Source organism: Phocoena phocoena, chromosome 10, assembly GCF_963924675.1.
Source record: "Phocoena phocoena chromosome 10, mPhoPho1.1, whole genome shotgun sequence".
Classification (NCBI taxonomy): Eukaryota; Metazoa; Chordata; class Mammalia; order Artiodactyla; family Phocoenidae; genus Phocoena; species Phocoena phocoena.
Window position 1 is genome coordinate 79,113,217 of NC_089228.1, and position 21,711 is coordinate 79,134,927.

A 21,711-nucleotide genomic window follows, 5' to 3' on the forward strand; every position below is an offset into this window, starting at 1 on the left:
CAAAGGTATATGTTACCTTCCAACCAAAAAAAGTTCCTTTGACTTTAAATTAATAGTCACAAAATTGTCTTGTATTGTTTTCTACATATTTTAATTTTCCTTAGTGCACGTTCATCTAAGTAGCCTGAGGACTGGAACCAAAAATAAATCAAATTATTACTATGTAGGATGTACTACATTTGAGCATGATCTAGCCTCCTTCTGCATCCTTCCTTCCATGTAATATGAGAAGAAATCTGTGCCAAGCCAAAGTACAGTGAGGTATCGCCTCACACCGGTCAGAATGGCCATCATCAAAAAGTCCACAAACAATAAATGCTGGAGAGGGTGTGGAGAAAAGGGAACCCTCCTACATTGTTGGTGGGAATGTAAATTAGTGTAGCCACTATGAAAACAGTATGGAGGCTCCTTAAAAAACTAAAAATCGATTTACCATATGATCCAGCAATCCCACTCCTGGCCATATATCCAGAGAAAATTGTAATTTGAAAAGATACATACACCCAATGTTCATAGCAGCACTATTCACAATAGCCAAGACACGGAAGCAACCTAAATGTCCATCGACAAATGAATGGATAAACATGTGGTATATATATCTATATCTATATCTATATATCTATATCTATATCTATATCTATATATATATATATATGTACAATGGAATACTACTCAGCCAGAAAAAAGAATGAAATAATGCCATTTGCAGCAACATGGATGGACCTAGAGATTATCATACTAAGTGAAGTAAGTCAGAGAAAGTCAAATATCATATGATATCACTTATATGTGGAATCTAAAATATGATACAAATAAATTTATTTACAAAACAGAAGCAGACTCAACAGACATAGAAAACAAACTTATGGTGACCAAAGGGGAAGAGGGGAGGGAGAAGGATAAATTAGGAGTTTGGGATTCACAGATACAAACTACTATATATAAAATAGATTAAAAAAACAAGGTCCTACTGTATAGCACAGGGAACTATATTCAATATCTTGTAATAACCTATAATGAAAAAAATATATATATGTATAACTCAATCACTTTGCTGTACATCAGAAACTAACACAACATTATAAATCAACCATACTTCAATTTAAAAAAAGAGTGTCATAGGGCACTGAGGAAAGCTGAAAGAAGAAAAAAAAAATCTGTGCCAAAGCTGCCTATGGTGTAAATAAACTTAATTACCAAAATGCTACTTCAGGAGTAGGACACACAGTTTACCTGAACCTTAAAAATAACAGCAACAAAAGGGTCAAAATTATAAGGAAAACTGTAAAATATTTCAAATGGAATGATAATGAAATTTTAGCATATCAAAACTGTGGGATGTGGCAAAAACACTGCTTTGAAGGAAACTTATGTTAAATGCTTATATTACAAAAGAAGAATTGTCTAAAAGTGATGCCTTAGGTACTCCCTTACAAATTCAGAAAAAGAGCAAAGTAAACCAAGAGTAAGTAGAAAAAAAGGAAATGATAAATGTAACAGCAAATGTCAATGAAACAGACAACAAACAAGAAAAAACAGAGAAAGTGAACAAAGCTAAAATTTCGTTCTTGGAAAATGTCAACCAATTGATTAACCCCTCGCTAGACTGATCAAGATATAAAGGAAGAAGACACATCACCAATTTCAGGGATGAAAGAAGGATTACTACTTCAGATCCTACAGGCAAAGATTAAGAGACTCTTACAAACAAACTTTATGCCAACAAGTTCAACAACTTCGATGAAATAGGCAGATTCCTTGAAAACTGACACAAAGCGGAAAATTCTAATTGCTCTATGTCTCTTAAATCACTTGAATTCATTAAATTAAATATGAAATTGTTAATCTCAGTAGAGATTTAATTATAAAATATTTTTAAATGGTCACCTATACACAGTGTGTTTTTTTCCTGTGGTAATATAATATGGAAACGCTAATGTGAAATCAAGAATTATCTTCCAGGGCTTCCCTGGTGGTGCAGTGGTTGAGAGCCCGCCTGCTGATGCAGGGGACGTGGGTTCGTGCCCCGGTCCAGGAAGATCCCACATGCCGCGGAGTGGCTGGGCCCGTGAGCCATGGCCGCTGAGCCTGCGCGTCCGGAGCCTGTGCTCCGCAACGGGAGAGGCCACAACAGTGAGAGGCCCACATACCGTAAAAAAAAAAAAAAAAAAAAGAATTCTCTTCCAAAGCATGGAACCAGTATGAAGGGAATTAATTAATTGCATGATCTTAATAGCCATGGAAATTTTGCTTTGAGACCCTGATACATCAATCGCTACTACAGGTATATCATTTTCAAATGAGATAGTAAGGTAGACTTTCCCCATGGATTATCCTCAAATCACACTAGTTCCTCTTTTCTAAACCTACTGCTCACTCTCCTTTTTACACATTTTTTTCAGCCATGCTGATGCCATTGATGAATCGTTCACATTCCATCCAGTTTTACAGATCTCTGACTTTATTCTTCTTACTTCTCATCCAGGAGTTATAAGGTCTTTCATAGTGGCCTCTGTAGATTGCTAAATTCTTGGAACCGTACCTAAATAAAATACTTATTCTCTTAGTTGATATGATTCTCAATCATTCTCTGCTACTAACTAACTATATGTACTTTGATAAATTACATAAACCCTAGGACCCAATGTCCTTAAGGTGTTATTTCTCAAGGCCTAAGGCCATATCTCATATTTAAATTACCATAGGGTTTAACATCCTACCTCAAACACAGTAGAAATTCCTTAATACGTATTAGTTGATTGACATGTAATGTCCTTTTCAAAACTCCTATTCTTCAAATAATTTTTATCTATTATTTCCAGGTGTCTAGTTATAAGATTATTATTCTATAGCTTGAATGCAGTTTAAACCAACTCATCACAAGAACAGAGTATACTACAGAAGGGCATCGTGAGAATTGCCCCTTGAATTAATGTTAATATTTGATAGTGTTCTGTGAGAGATCCAACTATTTCACATGAAACCATAAGACTGAAATTATGGCTGATTATGTTTATATGAATCTTCTGCTCTTGAATCACATAATAGATTTGTCCACACTCAAAAAAATTCTGTTATGACAAAGCATTTTTTTTCTTGGCTGATTCATTCATTCATTAAACAAGTGGAGGAAGGGAGTGAAAGGTTGGATGAGCCTATGAATGAATCAGGAGAACAATGTGTCTTCTGCAGACAGTAAATAGAATGTGCTGGTGGATTTGCTGTAATGACTGAGGCAGCAGGGATACTAAGGAAGACACACCGTATCCTTATATTCTGTAACAGTGGCATGGAAACTATCAGAGGGGTCCTCCTGATAAGACAAAACTTTCACACAGTTTTGTCAATGGGAGACTCTGACTTATTGCTTCAACAGGTCTTAGATGGCCAGAGGGTGGTCATCCCATGTTGTTGCAAATAATATATAATGGTTGCTTGGGAGAGCTTCAGATAGAGAAATATCTGACAGGAAGTCCATAGACTCATGGGAATGGTACCTGGAAGGGGTATGGGATAAAACAGGGATTAGAATGCCAAGAGGAAGACTTGACCTCACTACAAAGATACCCTCAAGCTATAAGGTTGGTGATCCTTCCTTCCTTCCCTTTTTCTTTCCTCCCTCCCTCCCTTCCTTCCTCCTTCCCTAACTTCCTTTACCTAAAACTTTCTAATAGCAAGTTTAATTATCCGTAGTTTGTAGATGGAAAAACTGACTCACAGCAATTATGATTCACACAATTACTTAGTAACAGCCATGAGGAAGAGGAGGAAGAGAAAAACATATTTTTTAACTTCTACCTGTGCTTTTGGAAAAATAAAATGGAATCCAAATAACTTCATTTGGGGATTGCATTTAGATGTGGGGTCAGCTGTGATGATTAACCCTGTGGGAAGGGTGCTGTATAGTCAGGAGTTCTCTTAACACAGTCTATTGACAGGAACTCACGGAAAGGTTTTTGGTTATTTGTTAAGTCACATATTTGGCAAGAGTCCATTTGCTTCTTTTCTATTACCATTTGGCCTTTTTAATATTTTAGCATACTTTCCCTGAAGTATAACTGTATAGCCACTAATTTAACAAAGGCAATAGACTAAAGATTATCAGCAAGTCACATTATGTAGTTTTGTAGCCAAATGTGGAATCCTGGTGTTCATAAATAAGAAACTTTACTTTTATTTCTCCAGAACTTACCAATGACTAAGAGACGGTGGTTTATTGGTATCTTACCATCAATTTTCCTATTTCACCTTCAGAGTTAATCAATTCCAGTATTTTACTTTTGATGTGAGGCAAAAATCAAGCACAGGAAAGCAATGCCCTGGGATTCCAAAGCTCCTACGTGGGTGCAGTTCTTCATTGTGGGAGAGAATTGACATTAACTCCTTAGGAGAGGGCTACGCACACCCAAACACATGTCATGTCCCCTCTCCCAGACACAGCTGGCAGCACCAACATGGACAGTCTGGCTTCCCTTCTAAATAGCGATCCATCTCTTCCTTCCCTGGGTTTCTCTTCCTCCTGCCTCTCTCCATTGGAGAAGGATGTAGTTTTCAGTAATGATTCTCTTTCTCACTTTTTTTGGTTTTTTCTTTTCTGATTTCTCCAAATGGCTTTATCTGCCAGTCACAATTTTTGTGGTCTGCAATTCTGATCACTTTTAAATGAAACCCATGCTGGCTTTGGTAATCATAATGTCATTTACAATTTACCACTAAACACGTTTATTCAGTTAGTAGCACACTGGAGAAAGAGAACTCCATATGAACTCACCGTGAAAGGCCTAATCTGATTATTTCCTCATGAAAATCCAGGCAGGGGTGCTTGTAAGAGGGGCTGAGAGAAGAAGGGTGAAAAAGAAAAAAAAAAAAAAACCACCAAGGTCTGGCCACAGCTGACTTTCATAATCAATGTGAATAGATAAAGTGACCCAGCCTGTCAGGGGCAGCCACCCAGTCGCCCCAGGGCATTCCTCTCCAGAAGGCAAGAGTGGACAGGACTTAATAAATGCTGAGTGACCGGTGAGTATTGGCTTGGCCTATGCTCTTTCATTCAAGATGGACAAGACCAGTGATAAAGTCCAGAAGCTCCTCTCTAAGTGGGGGAAATTAGATGAAGCAGGTCGTATGTGTGTGTGCATGTGTGCACTTGTTTCTGTGTGTACTTTAACATCCTAAAATATCCTAGACATACAATACGCTCTGTCCGCCTTTCCCTAGATTGGAAACCGTGGACCTAGAAACCAGAAAGGAGGAGCGTTAGGTACTCCTGGTAAAGGAGGAAGCAGAGGAAAAGGTGGGTGGGTATGTATGTGAATGTGTGTGAGTGTGTGTGCACTCAGGTTGCTTCCAGGGTTCTAACAATTATTAACTTTATGTCAATATTTGTCCTTCCTGTCTTGAAATGAGAATTTTCCACTTCATTTCACATTTGAAAAGAAAATGTGCCAAAGGGGTCATCTTTGCTAGAAAAAAAAATTAAAAGAAAAGGAAAAAGAAAAAATTTCTATCCTTTATTTAGAAAAATGGATCAGAAGGAAAGAAAGAAGTATTTTAAAAATAAATGTTTTGACTCAAAGGCACATGGATTCCTTCCATCTTCCCCATTTCAACAAAAGAGAAAAATTTATGTTTGAAAATAGCAGCAGATTTTGACAAAAGTATAGCAGATTTTGACAAAAACAAAATATATAATCATTCTCTTATTTTCAAGAAATGAAATCATTTACAATTCTTTTCTGTCAAACAACATTTACACCTCATTGTTTCTAATTTAACAAATATAAATGGCCACATCTCAAATAAAGTGAAGACATGTTGAATTTATCCCCATTTATATAGGTTGTCATAGACCTTCAGGCTATGAGGAATGAAACCCCAAAATCTGTGTTCCTAAATGTACAAATGGAGTAACTGAAATCTTGCAAAGAAATATTAAAGAAAATATGTATTTAGTCATATTAGCAATAATAGAGGAAAACTATCTACCTTTTGGAATGGGGAATTCAAGCTAAAAACTAGCTGAGTCTCCTTGCATCATTCTCAGTGAGGAAGACACTGTAACAGCTGGTGGTTGGCGTGGCGAAGTGACTCCCCGTGTTCAGGAGTCAAGAGAGGACAGAAATAAGCCATAATTGAAAAGAGTATAAAAAAGGAATGTACATATGTGTATAACTGAGTCACTTTGCTGTATAGCATAAATTAGCACAACATTGTAAATCAACTATACTTCAATTAAAAAAAATAAAATTAATAAAAAGAGAGATGTCTGAGCATGAAGACAGCTCTAAACGACAAGATACTGCAGAGGTACGAAAGGCTCTTAATGACGAATGCACGTCTAGAGGGGTAATGGGCTAACAGACTTCAGGAGCTACAGAGTCTAGGATCTGTGCCCATTTTTGAGCAATCTCACCAAAGTTCTTGAACTTGAGCCTATTTTCCGTGGGAATACATATTCAAACTAATGTGAGAAAAATGGAAAACCACATAAGACCAACCATTATATGAAGCAAGGATGCCTGTAAGGCCTTCTGTGAAAGGTCCTTCTGTCCTTACTAAGTTCTCTTGGTGAATATTTTGAAATATTTGTTCCCTTTTATAAAAAGTGTTACTTTGATCAGGAGATGAAACTACTTTGAATGCAGTGGTAATGAAGATGAGGGAGAAGGTCAGATATGTATCAAATAGACCTTTCTTCTGAATCAACCACCTTTCCTTTTTCCTTTTTCAAACTAAAAAAAAAAAAAAATCTTAATTTTGGTGATGGAAGTCCATTCAAATTAATTCTAGAGGACTACTTTATATGATTTCACTATGTTGAAATGTCATTGTCTACATTTTGCTTGAAATAAGTGTCATAGAAAATATTTTTGCAGTTTTGTTATCTTATTTTTGGTTGTGTTGGGTCTTCACTGCTGCACGCAGTCTTTCTCTAGTTGTGGCGAGCAGGGGCTTCTCTTGTTGTGGAGCACGGGCTCTAGGCACGCGGGCTTCAGTAGTTGTGGCACTCGGGCTCTAGAGCACAGGCTCAGTAGTTGTGGCCCACGGGCCTGGCTGCTCTGTGGCATGTGGGATCTTCCTGGACCAGAGATCGAACCCATGTCCCCTGCATTGGCAGGCAGACTCCTATCCACTGAGCCACCAGGGAAGCCCAATTTTTGTTATTTTGTTGTATCATGATTTCACCTGCAAACATCTACAGGTATGGTCTCAATTATGATTTTTATTCAGTGAATACTGCTCTGAAAACAGCCAATGTAAATCTAAGTTCAGGAAGCACAGTTTTGGGGGCAAGAGATCAGGTTTTCCTGTTAGAGAAACCTGCGTTGCGTCCTGGCTCTGCCACCTTCCAGCTGCAAAACCACAGGCAGGTTACATAAGCGTCCTCTCTCTGACTCAGGTAACTCATCTGTAAAAGTGGTTGAGAGCAGTTCCCAATCCACAGGCTGATGAACAGCATTAAATGTGACGACGCACGTGCAGAGTCAGGAACAAACACTTGCTAATATATACAAGCTGTTACATTCGCCATAATTTAAAAAGGAGTATTTTTTAAAATACTTCTTGCACTCTCCTCTTGCTTTTTTTGGCACTATCCTTATCTCCAACTAATGACATTTGCCTCGTAGGAGTCTAAAACAGCACCTATAAGTGTTGCAAGCATTCACAATAAAGGATTTTGAAAGAGACAAGTTACAGGTGAAGAAAACACTAAAATGTGGGCATAAAATTCTGTGATTTTAGAAAATACAGGTCAGAAAGAAATACATGTATACACACGTACATAGGTATGTGGGTACATGCACACACACGTGTCTCTAAGCAGGACACCTATTTTTTTCCACTAATCAAAAAATAAATTAAAACCTGCAAAATTCAAGGTGATTTCCCTTTCATCTAATCTTTACTTTCCCCTTAAATACTCATATAAGTAGAGGACTACTTTATATGATTTCACATACTCTCCACCCCATTCCACCTTTTCTCGCCACCCTCCTATTTCTTTTTTACTAGCAAACTTTGCCTGCCAGCTTCGAACAAAGTGATGTCCATGGGCTATATTAAAGGAAGGGACAGCCAACAGCCTTCTTTACAAATACAATTCGGGCACACTCTCTCCGCAGAATGATAAACTTATCCCCACTCCAGTCCTCGGCGCGAAGCTAGAGCAGTAATTCTGTCAGATGCCAAAACTGAAATGGATGTAGCCATGCCATGCCCAGCTCTGAGCTGCGGCTGTAATGAGATTTGAATGGGAAACCCCGGACACAATAAATCCGCACCATATGTGACCGTTTCCTGTGTCAGTTCCTTTCTCATAACCAGTGGAGACTTTTTTTTCCCCTCTCATGACCCCACACCACGACTCTGAAATCTTTCATGGCTGCTTATGGGCCGCAGGCTCTTTCCAGCAGTTGTATAAATAAATGACTTTGACAGCAAACATCATAACAGTTAGCAGTAATGTGTGTTCGCCACAAGTGCCTATACTGCTCAGTGGAGAAATGGCAGAGGAAACAGCTTGTTTTGTCACCTAAACAAAAGTAGTTTCATTTGACAAGTGGTGAAAGTATTAGTCAAATAAACTTGAAATCCACTGGGACTATTTTTGCCAACTCCTCCTGCCGGTGAAATGTTCCCAGCTTCTCAATGCCCATGACTCATGAGAGATAAATTCCCCCCCTTTATTCTGAGATAAAGATCTGGGCTGGGAATACCAAACCTTTGGCTGATATTTTGTATTAATCTGCTTTGCAAGGCAAGACTGTCATGTATGGGAACTCAATTACAGCAGGGGGTTTTCAAGGAGGCTTGTGGCAGACAAACCAAGGACACTTCAGGTGGGAGGGAGAAGAGGTGACAATAATGACCCAGCTCATTGATTACCTGTTGACAGCAAACTGAAGCCTCTGAGTGCTTCCTTTTCTTTCACATTCCCTTCATTCCAGAAAGAGAAATGTCTACACCAGACAGTTGCTGAAAGAAAGGGGGTTAGCATTTTCCCTGTATCTCCACAGTCCCAGGAAAATGAAGTTACCTCTGTTCAGTGAATCTGTGGTCAATTTAGATAAACACCAAAACAGCACAGATTTTCCTACATGACATGGATTGATTGTTTATAAGCCCTTAAATTTTGCTGCTTCTTCACTGGCGTCTCAATTCTAATCCAATTGTCCCAGCTGTGAAAGATGTCAGAGCACAGTGGTTATTCCTACAGTTGCTGGTTATTTATGGATTCTGGTGCAAACTGCGGTGGTTCAAATCTCGGTTCTGCTACTTACTCTCTGTGTGATATTAGGCAAGTAACAACTTCACTGTGCCTCAGTTTCCTCCTTTGCAAAGTGGGAAGAAAAATGGAGTGGTAAGAAGCTCATAAGGCAGCTGTGACGATTCAATGTATTTTAAAAGGTTCAGAACAATGCCTGGGACATAATCAGTGGTATTATCATCATTATTATTACTCCAAACAAAGAAACTTAGACAATAGTCTCTTTAGAAACACTAGAGCTTTTCTCTATAATAGCTTGATATTGGCAGTTAATCTGAGAAATTAAATTTGAAAACATAGCACCTTCAAGTAAATTACAATTAATTTCAAGGTATAGTACAACAGTACTTTAAATAAAAGTATCATCTGGACCTTGAAAGTACTTCTTTTACATGTAGGTTAGTCTCACTCTTTTTAAGTGGTCCTCCTTGTCATGGTCAAGTAACCTTTGCCTTTAGAATCTTCTCATATTCAACTGAAATATCACTGATTAGGAGGATGAAGGTTAAGGGCTATCACCAACTAAGGGATCTTAGTTCAGGTATATGTTTTGTTCTCTGTTTTTTATCTTTTTGAAATGTAACTATTAAAATGGCTTACTGAAGTGTTTTGCTGTCTGATAATATGCAAAAAATGCCCTAAAGTTCTAGAAGGTATGGATTATAATCAATATGAGCAGATATTTCCATGTATAGAGAGCCTGCTACCTGTATAATAGATTCCTAGTGTCTCTGTTTTAACTGACAGATCCACTTGAATATACATTTCTCTATATCTAGTCAAACTCTTCCTATGGAGAAAAGTCAGATATATTAATGAGTTGAAGTGTGTAAAAGTAAAGGCACTCATTAAGTTTTGCTCTTAGAGCAGTAAGTACCAATAAAACTTAAAAGAGGCGAGTCAACGGAAGGCACAGAACCACTTGACTTTATAAAACAATGGTGAGCCAGGAGGGGGCGAGGTGGGGTGAGGTTGGTTTGATTTGGGGAGGGAGGTAGGTTTTGCTAGAAAACCAGATACATAAAGTGACATCATCTTGTGGTACAATGGGTTTAAGTGAGACTCCATCTAGAGTAAAATGAACCGAAAACCCCATCCGTCACTGCTCCCTGTGACCAGGCTGCACTGCAACATCAGGAAACGTCTCAAAAACTGGCCTGCGAGAAAATGACTTGTCCCCTAGGCAATTTCACTGTTGAGGAATGTCATCTGATACAATGCCTCTCTTGCTCCTTCCAAATCCCTTTCCAAGGTCTGCTTCCAGGGTGCATATCCTGACTCACTTTAGGATCCCCAAAGGTGAAGGCACATGGCCCCCAAGGCTGCATAAACAGAGCTGGGCAGCGTCCTCTTTGACTACCCAGCCACTTCCACCTCCTGTTAAGGAGCAAATGAACACTGCACCTTGTAAAGTCTGATTTTCTGAGTTAAGGAGAAAACTGAGGGGACAGGGAAACTTTAAAAGACCTGTAGGTTTAATCAAGCATTGTGGAGCTGTGAAAATAACTGCTCAGCTATTCTTCATCATTTTCCAGGTATGTGTGTGAACTCATGTAAGGCCGGGCTTACCTCGGGAAGTGACAGGCTTGTACTTCCCCATCCTCTCGTGGTTGAGTAGAATCATTAGTTAGCCGTTAGTCATTGAGCAGAGGTACCAAGTGTCCCTTTGGGGCTATGCAACTTAAGCGAAATAGCTGGCAAACTACAGGCCATAGGCCAAATCCAGCCCACTGGCTATTGTTGTAAATAAAGTTTTATTGGAACACAGCCCATACTCATTTGTTTATGCATTGTAAACTACAGTAACCTCTGATTTGGCACTGCAGTAGCAGACTTGAGTCATTGTAACAGAAACTCTATGGCCTGTGAAGTTGAAAATATTTACTGTCTGGCCCTTTATAGAATATATTTGCCAACTCCCGCTCTAAAGAGTTCCAAGTTTGTCGCTAAGACAGTGACCAGCTAAGTACAAGATGAAGGTTGATTTCTCAGACTGGGTCCCTGCCAACCAGAGATAAATAAGACGTGTAAGCAAGAAATAAACCTTGGTGGTGTTTTCTTTGAGGTACTGAGATTTGCAGAGTGTGTGCTATGGCATCCTAATCTAGCCTACCCTGATGGATACAGCATCTTTGCTCTTCTCATATGTATCCTTTTCTCTGAACATACATAATATATCCAGCTTTAGGGAAGTGAACAAAGAGCATAAAAGGACTTTTTTTGCTGTTGTTGTTCCTCAGGAGACAGGATGAGGACATGAAATGTTTGAATTCTCAGTTAACGTTTGGCCTAGAACTTTCTAAACATAAATATTCTTTACATAATTGATCCTGATGTTTGCTTCTAATACCTGAGAATCAATCTTCTCTGTTAAAGCTCCTTGAAAAACTAGTCCCCTGGATCTCTGCAAATTTACTTTCTTTGCCATAAAATTTCCTCAATATACTGCACAGAGAAGGTTATTAACGTCACTGGGGGGAAAGATTTCCATAAGCCCAGAACTGAAATGCTCGTGTCTTTCAGAATGAGTTCTTGCATTTGGGCTTTAGGAGTTTTAATATGGGTGAAAAAATGCATACAGATGGCCCAACTTGCTCATTTTGCTATATCTAGATCTTCTCCTTTGGAAGAATAAGGAAAGGTCCATTTGGGGGGCAGAAAACAACATGGTCCTTTTCAACTTCACAGAAGGACAAGTAGGGTGGACAGGCTGCTGCTCTTTGGAAGCAGGAAGTGATGGAGACACCTTGAGAGCATTGTGTTCCTGGTGTCAGACATTGAAAGGGGAGCCAAGGGGTATCTTGCCAAGAGAAGTGCTGTGATCAGATGGAGAGAGACACTGGTGTGAAATGTCGATTCCAAGTTATCTTCCTCCTATTCCTGGTAACCTTTGACAATAGACGGATCACTACGCACCTCAGTTTCCTTACCATGCATGCAAAACAATATACATGGATATTGACCTACAGTGAGATGGCATAAACGTTAATGCGCTAATGTCTAGGAAACGTGGCAGGGGAAAACGGGTTGAGAGAGGAGGCAGCCACCCAAGCAATCTGCTCACCGAGGGCAATAAATAGGAGCCAGGAGGGAGAGTGGATGGGAAACATGATCAGGTTGACCAGACACTGTTCAGTCATTTGAACAAATAAGTTGTTAGGATTCTTACAAATAAGGTAACAGACCAGGGCCTTGCAGGTAAGCAACTTCCAAGTCATCTTTTAAATTCAATGTTTCCTTTTGAAAACTGGTGCAACACAATTCAGCAAGGTGAAAGTGTTTTAAGGACATTTTGGAATTCAACTTTGAGTAACAAAACATAGCTAGATTACTGAGATGCACAATTGGCACCAAATAGTCAGACAGAAAAATAGTGCAAGTGAACTTATTTACAAAACACAAACAGACTCACAGACATAGAAAACAAACTCATCGTTACCAAAGGGGATAGTGGTGGGGGTGAAGGGGAGGGAGGGATAAATTAGGAGTTTGGGATTAACACATGCAAACTACTATATATACAATAGACAAACAACAAGGATTTACTGTATAGCACAGGGAACTATATTCAATATCTTATAATAACCTCTGATGGAAAAGAATCAGAAGAAAATAGAATATAGATATACACACATATATAGGTCTATAACCGAATCACCTTACCACACACCTGAAATTAACACAATATTGTAAATCAACTTTACTTCAATAAAAAAAAAAACTGAAATTTTCATCTCCCTTTAAATTCTACCTTTCCACTTGTTTACCCTATCTTGGAAAAAAAAAAATTCAGACAGAATGGCTTATTTATAGCAAAGGCTTTACACAAAATGGGAGACAAAGTAGTGGCTGGAGCTATGAAAACAGGTACTTCAAAAAAGATCTACAAATGCCAACAAACACTATATACAAGCTTAACATGAAAAGGATAACAGATTAAGCAAAACTTTAGTTATACACAACCATACATAAGATTTTTTTAACATCTTTATTGGAGTATAATTGCTTTACAATGGTGTGTTAGTTTCTGCTGTATAACAAAGTGAATCAGCTATACATGTACATATATCCCCATATCTCCCTCCCACCCTCCCTATCCCAACCTTCTAGTTGGTCGCAAAGCACCAAGCTGATCTCCCTGTGCTATGCAGCTGCTTCCCACTAGCTATCTATTTTACGTTTGGTAGTGTATATATGTCCATGCCACTCTCTCACTAGCTATCTATTTTATGTTTGGTAGTGTATATAGCTAGCTATATACACTAGCTATCTATTTTATGTTTGGTAGTGTATATATGTCCATGCCACTCTCTCACTTTGTCCCAGCTTACCCTTCCCCCTCCCCATGTCCTCAAGTCCATTCTCTATGTCTGTGTCTTTATTCCTGTCCTGACCTTAGGTTCATCAGAACCATTTTTTTTTTAGATTCCATATATATGTGTTAGCTTTTATAAGCAGTTGCATACTGTGGTTTGCATATAGGGATCCTTCAAGATAATCTCTTCAATTTGGATGAAGGTTGGTATAGAATCAGGAAATCGATAGCCATCCTGAGCATTACCTTATCATCTTGGATTTTTGTAAATTCTGGGGGCAGGTGGGTGACGGAAAGAGAAAACAGGAAAAGAATCTAATTTTCTAGTTCCTTCATTGCACTGATTTGACCCTATTTATTAAGCTTTTATCATTATCCTGATAGGATCTAGACCTTGGGAACGTGACAGTGAACAATAAAAGGAGAGACACAGTGTCTGCCTCCATGGGACTGACTTAGTCAAGTTTCTAGTAACAAATGTGCCTCCTCTTTTAGAGACAGTGAGCTCGTGAGCAGTTTGAGTATACGTATCAGCCCCACTTCCTCTTGGTGTGTCTCTCTCCTTCCCTATACACTCACACCTGTGCCTGATACACACACAGAGGGAAGAAACATCAAAACTCCCTGACCGTGTACTATGCACCAGGCCCTGTGAGAGTCATTCAACTTGTCATATTTTATTTAATCGGCACGGCAAACACAGAGGTATGTTTTTATGGCTTCCATTTTCCAAACAAGGAAACAAACCTGAAGTTGGACTTGACGGACTCTAAAATGGCAAAGCCAGACCTTAGCCAGCCTCAATCCCGGTGTCACTACCAGATGCACAGCTGCCAGGGGTACCACGCACCCACTCTTCATCAGGCTGGCATGTGAGTAGAGACAAACTTTCCATTTCGTTAAACAATAGAGATTTGGGGGTTATCTGTTAACTGGAGTTAATTGCTCTGCCCTACACAACGTTCGTCTTATACCTAAGTAAATGAAGTCAATTTTAAAAGTGAATCAGTACACAGAGGCAAAGAACAAACAAGGTTAAGGTCCCAGTTGGTTTAGAAGCATTAGTAAGAGGAAAGGCCAAAGGCCCTGCCTCTCTGACCTAAACTATATCTACCATTTTAAAGAGGCTCCATTTAATAAGAGTAGTGGCTTTCCTGTTCTTAGAAGTTCACTGAGGATTGACTACAAATGAGTTCTGCCCTCCTAGGTGATCTCCACTCAGTGGCCAGCTCAAAATTTATGCGGGAGCCCTTAAAGCCAGCTAAGGATTCAGAGCCTCACTAAGGTCTGGAATACAAGAGTTCCAGCAGCATCCTACACGCCAGGAAAGAAAGTCAAAAGCTACAGGCAGCTAGTTTGAACTTTGAAAAAATTTTGGCAAAAGGGCAAGAACATATTTGTAATTCCTAAGGGATAGCTCATGTGCTTTCCATTGGACCTGCTCTGTGTCAAAGGCCAACGTCCATCCACTACGATACTCTAAGTTAGTTACATGAATATTATGTTCAGACACAATCACACACTGGGTCAAAAGCAAAATTAGACCGCATCTGTCATTGGGGAGTTTATCCTTCCACCAGCTACAAAATTCTTTTTGTTTGGATTCAAGGCTGATTTCCCCTAAAATACAGGATTTTCCAGATAAAACTAGCCACTGGTCTTTCAAGAATGGTTTTCCAGGTTAATAAGAGCTGTCTCCTGGGAAAATATTACACCCCATAATGCACCTGGTCAATCGTTTGGTGTCATTCAAATTGTTAGGGGTAAGAGTGGGAGAATTCCTTCCTGTCCCCTGAGACAATAATTTTATGCCCCAAAGCTTCAACCTCATCATTCTTATCTTAAGGCATAATTACAATGTTATTATTGGTCATAAAATTAACCAGATTTTCCCCTCTTTTCTGTTCCTCTTCAACATTTGACTCCCTGACCTTCCTCAGCTGAAAAGTCTATGGACTTATTATGCACTAAGTGTAGAAGTATTTCCTTTTATTTGTTTTAAATTTTCCCACTGTTCATTTCATTGAGAGCATGTTCTCATATTGTGAAATGGGGTAAAGAAAAAAATAAAAGCAGAAGAATTTCCACTACTCCTTTGAAATGTGAAAATGTTTACTCTTGTCTCCCAGTGATTCTAAAACTTTTCACTTTTGTTATCTCACTATCCAGAGGTCCTACTCTGCGTTGACTTCACCCTGTAGGTCCACAGTTAACCTTATAATCCAAGCTTCTTTGCCAGTTGCTCCAGTGTACTCTGTGCAAACTTCACCTCACTATTTTCCAAAGCAACTTCTTTGCCAAAATGGCCAAAAAGGTTTCACTCCAAAGGCTGGTGCCCATCTGTGGCAGTAGTTGCTAAAATACAGTCTTAGGAAAGGCAATGAGACCATGCAAAGAGTCATTAGAAAAAGTGTTGTGATAGATGAGTAGTCTGCTGGGATGAGGGGTATGCCTACGGTGGGTCTTCAACAAAATTTACTCTCGATACAAATACCACTACATCTGCTATGCAAACATCTTGCACAATAGAACTTATGTGAACCAGAATTTCATGGAACCAGAATCTCAACCCTAGTCCACCCACCATCCAGAATTCTATCCAAATTCTGTTCTACCAATGCACATCCTTTTAAGCATCTAAAAATATTTTCCTAATATTCTTTCCATGCTAATCACTGGCTGGCAAAATGTATTCCATCATTTACTCTAAAGTTGAAAATTATAATCACTGGCTGATAAGAATCGTTATAAATTGACTAAAATTGAAAGTGTTGTCCCAGATGGATGGCAGCCTTGGTTGACACCAACTAAATCTTACTTTCCTGAATTCAGAAAGGCAGTAAAGATGCAGGATGAAAAGCCATTTGAACAACTGATTCATGCTCCTTCATAAAGATGGATGATTCCCCTTCTACTTTATATGGGAAGGGAGTTTGACTTGATAATCCTTAAAACCACACCAAAAGCTGGATTTCTTTGCAAAAAAACAGGGTGCCTTACGTCCGACCTCATCTTTTGATAATTTTCCTTTCCAACACTCTGCTCAGACCATTCACCCTCTTTGGGGCCTCGGACAAGGCAATCTCTCCACTCTTCTCCCAGCTTAGTCATGTGGCCCATTTCTACACCTTTTTTCACTTTTCTCACATGTTTCCCCCTCCATGAAGCCCACCTTGATCAGCCTATCCTCACACATGCTCTTGTTGTCTCTTATGATGCCTTGCATTTTAACATTTTGTCCATGGCATTTTTCGCTTTCTAACCTAGTAGATACTTCACTTATCTTTTACAGAGATCACTTACTGTCTCTCGCCTCTGGAAAGTAAGCTTCATGAGGGCGAAGACCTTTGTCTCATCTTACACTTATGTACCCCAACTAACTGACATCTTAGTCCAAAGATCTTGCCATGACATGATGCTCTTTGTGTTTCCTGTAAAATGAGTAGTGGGTAGACTTATGAGTGAATAAATCAACAAAGGCTTGACTCTGTAATCGTCAAAGTGACCCTGAAATTACTGTATTTTCGTATTTTCAAACTATGTGGATTAATATCCAAAACATTTTTAATGAGAACATAGAAGAGGAGCTAACTTCTCAGACTGAATTCTACAATTACAGCCTCAAGGGCCATCCACTTGAATTAATCAAAAATGCCACTAATTAGCTAGACTTAAGCAAGGGCTGGTGCAAGGCAATGTGACTTTTTTATGTCACGTGTCACCTGGATTACATTTTCTTTCTGATATACAAGCCATTGGTCAGGATTTGACACCGTGGATTTATCTGATGAAGTCTGCAGAAGAGATTGGTTTGTTAATTTCTAAGCATGATCTAGAATCATTTTATGAGTGTTTCCACCTTTACTGAGCAAATCAATACTTCAGTGTTTCAAGTATATAACGGTATGTTTTATTAAACATAGTCCCATATTGGGAACAAGGGGATCTGGGTTCCTTTGTTTTGCCAAAATCCACCATTCTTAAACAAGTTGCCTTAGCTCTCAGAGCTTCAAATTTACCATCTTAAAAATGAGATTAGGCTAAATAAGTTATTGTTGAGATCCCTTTCAACGTTCACATCAAAAAGGATTTTATCACTTACACATCATGCTACTATCCCCTCAAATGGCCGTACTCTGGCCCTTTCATTTCTCTGACATCTTAGAAAGGAAACTCATCTCTCCAACCAAACCTCCTGCCTTACAAAAACAAATGAACAAGCAGGCAAACTCCTTGTGTTTATACTCCTGCTGTACCTATTCCTTTACCTCCTTGAAACTTTAGTCTTGGTTCTTCACCCTCTCCTCACTTCCTTCCATTTCTTACCTAATGGTACTTCTTCCTCATCAGCATTTTCAGTAATCCCAACATCTCCTCCCTCATTCTCCTCCCATGTCTACATATAAACTCCCCATCCTTGACAAAGCTATGCATCCATTTCCATCACTTTTGCTCCTGGGAAGTTTAAGAATTCTGTAGAAAATCACATAATTAAAAAGAAACTTCCAGTTGCAAAATAAACGAGTTATGAAATGTACAATGTAGGGAATATAAATAACTGGATATCTTTGTGGTGACATATTGTAACTAGACTTGTGGTGATGATTTTTGAAATGTACAGGGAAAAAAAATCACTATGTTGTATAACAGGAACTAATAGAGTGTTGCAGGTCAATTATGCTTCAAAAATAAACACTCATAGAAAAAGAGGTTAGGTTTGTGGTTCCCAGAGGCCAGGTTGGAAGGAGGGGAATTGGATGAAAGTGGTCAAAAGGCACAAACTTCCAGTTACAAGATAAATAAGTACTAGGGATGTAACGTACAACATGATAAATATAATTAACACTGCTGTGTGTTATATATGAAATTTCTAAGAGAGTAAATACTAACAGTTCTCATCACAAGATAAAATTTTTTTCCATTTCTTGAATTTTGTATCTATTTGAGGTTACAGATGTTCATTAAACTTATTATGATAACAGTTTCTGATGTATGTAAGTCAAATCATTATGCTGTACATCTTAAAGTTATACAGTGCTGTAGGTAGATTCTATCTCAATAAAACTGGAGGAAAAAATACAAATAAAAATTACAAGCATAAAACAAGAATAAAAGCTCACATGACTGAGAACTGTATCATTTGGTGCTATCACAAATATTACATCTGCAACCTCAATTGAGCCTTCAGTATTAACCAAGCCCTCTTCCACTCACCGCTAGTTAAAGTTCTCTTCTGTTCAAGGATTTAGTTGCCCCTACCCTCTCATGTTAATGACCAAGTCACCGACTTCACAAATAAATCTGGGGACATGAGGAACTAATTTTCCTACATTTACTCCTAACATTTTCAAATATTCACTCTTCTTTTTCTTCTTCTCATCTGACTCAAAGAAATGGGTATCTTTCCTCTTTCCCAAGCTAACTTCTATATGGGCGACCTCAGCCCTGTCTCCTTCTCCTTGAAAGTCACAAATTAGCCTCATCAACTGCTGCTCGTTTCTTGGGTCTTCAAACCTCTTCCCATTACCTGGAAGCATGTATAAGTTTCCCACCTTCCTTTCTTTCCGTTTACTCTCACATTCCTTGAAAAGATAGGTTTTCTTTTTATTTTGTTCTGTGTTATTTATTAATTTTTCTCATCTTCTAGATGGGTCTCAATCCACTGAAATCTACATTTTGCCCAACTCACTCTATTGATACTATTCTCAGGGATGTTACTAGAAGCTTCAGTTCCAGTTCTAAGATCCAGTTGCTTTTTTCTGATTTAATCATAGTTGGCTTCATTACAGCACTTGTTGTTCTTCTTGAAATACTCCTTTGTCCTAATTCCTAGGACATATTTATCTGCTATTCCTCTTACCCCTGCTTCTCCTCAACTGCTGTTGTTGTTTGGGGGCCTCCTTCATCCAACCCTTTAAGGGATGGTATTCTTCAGGGTTCAGTTCTCTGTCCTCATCTCACAACACATATGCCCCCTGTTTGTATGCCCCTCACATATAAACAGAACAAGAGAGAGAGAGAGAGAGAGAGATTGATTGATTGATTCATGTGTTAATGGACCCCAAACTCATCATCTCTCTTGAATGACAGAACTGAGTGTCAGCTACCCTCTCTTTCAAGGCATTACACACACCTCAAACACACCCACTGTCCTGCAGCCCCTCTATGCCTCAACATGAACTACATGCTCGTTATCTTCTACGTAAGAATGATTAGACCTAAGAAACCCAGAAGGTAACATCACTTATCACATATGTAAGTTTATAGGGAGAGGTTCCTATAGAATAACTTCTAACATTGAAACCCTGACCGTATGCCCGAGACTGTGGGGAGTGGTTTTACAAGCATTGTGGTAAGTCTAACCATAACAATAAACCTAAAATGTCTACACTATTTCCATCTTCATCTAAAGATGTGGAGACAGAGTAAAGAGAAGCTCAGAAACTTGCTGAACAAACATGTGATAAAGACAGGACTCCCAACCAGCCCGCCTGGAGGCAGAGCTGCTCAGTGCGTGATGCTGCATCCAGAAGTATATGCAGCTTCATGTAAGGCACCTGATGACCGTGGTACAGCCGTTCCCCCCTTTGCCCATTGAAAACAATTGCAATAATAATAATAATAGCAGGCTACATGTATCGAGTGATTTTAATGTGATTCATACAGTTTTAAGTGCTTTATAAGCATCAACTCATTGAATCTTCACAATGACTCTATGGCACAGGTACTACTATTACTCTCCTTTTACAGATGAGGGAAATGAGGCATATATGGTTTAAGCATCTTTTCCATTTTTCAGTAGCTTGAGGAAAGTGAACACGAGGTAGTCTGTTCCAAAGCCCATGTCCTTGACCTCTATCCTACACTCTCCAGCTATTTAAGCATTTTACTGTGTTTCTTAAAATAATATTGAGGGCTGGTTCCTATACATCCCTTCCTCCACTCACACCATCACCAAAACACCTGGCTTTATCCTAATAATTATAGCCCTGTGGTCGTGATGCTTACTTGTATCTTTTCTCCCTCTCCCTGTTTTGGCTTGTTAATTAATAGCAATGTCTGCAAATGTTTTCTTTCTCAGTTCCTACAAAACCCTTCCATATTCAGTTTCATTCTGGATCATCTAATTTTATGGATTCTTTTTCACAAGCCACACACTCCCAATACCATAAAAAAATAAACAAGAAAAGTCAAAAAATAAACACTTGATCCAATTACCATTCTCTCCATATAGCCTCCTAAGTTGATGGTGATCATGTGACTTATTGTTCAAACCAAGACACTTTTGAGAGTGGATGTATTACAATTACACTGGAACAGCAGGTATGAACTTAGGTTGTCCTGGGCAAACCAGGAGGTATGGTCAAATCACTTCTGACACACAGAGGACAATTTAGCTACACAACCACATTGTGTCTAAAAGAGATTTCCTAGCGAACAGCTTACCCACTGGCAATGATATCATGTCTTCTTCCAATAGCACTGGCTACAGAAGAATCAGAATTCTGCTGGGGCCTTCGAATAACAACAAGCACAAAGAAAACAATCTTGCCAAAATTTTAAAACAAAAAATGAAGAATAAAAGAATAAGCCTTAAGGTTCTAAGTCTATTATAACCAATAGCAAGTAGACAGAACTGAATAAAAATGGACTTAAAAGTATTTAGTAATATTTCTTTAAATCAGCAGGGTTTAAAGAACAGAGACCTTACTTCTTAAAGTCTTTCCAACAAAATCCTCAGTTAAATCTTTTTGAAAACACTCATTTCTTGTTAAATAAACATTATCTAATGAACAAAGGATTTTCACAAAATCCTTTCATATCTTGTTATTCTCAAGTATAAATTAAAGCTTTTAACTTGTCTTTATAATGCAACCTCAGTGTCAACCCTCTAACCTTTCTCCATAGTATTTAATACTGCTATTTCTGAAACATAAAGAACAGCCACGTTGCCAAAAAAAAAAAAAAAATAGAAGAAAAAGAAGATGAATAATATATAAAATGAAATCCTGACCTTGTAATTTATTAAATTGGTAATGATCAAGAAATAACTTTGACCTATTCAACCTATTTTCAGGGTTCACTGCTATAGTACTTCAGATTAAAACAATGTTGCATTTACCTGTCT

General features: G+C 38.6%; 1 protein-coding gene across 1 annotated transcript in view; it reads right to left on the bottom strand.

Moving 5' to 3' along the window:
- Positions 1-21,711, bottom strand: part of PKHD1 (PKHD1 ciliary IPT domain containing fibrocystin/polyductin) — a 430,010-nt gene that overhangs the window by 42,546 nt on the left and 365,753 nt on the right. The gene's annotated exons all lie outside the window — the stretch shown is intronic.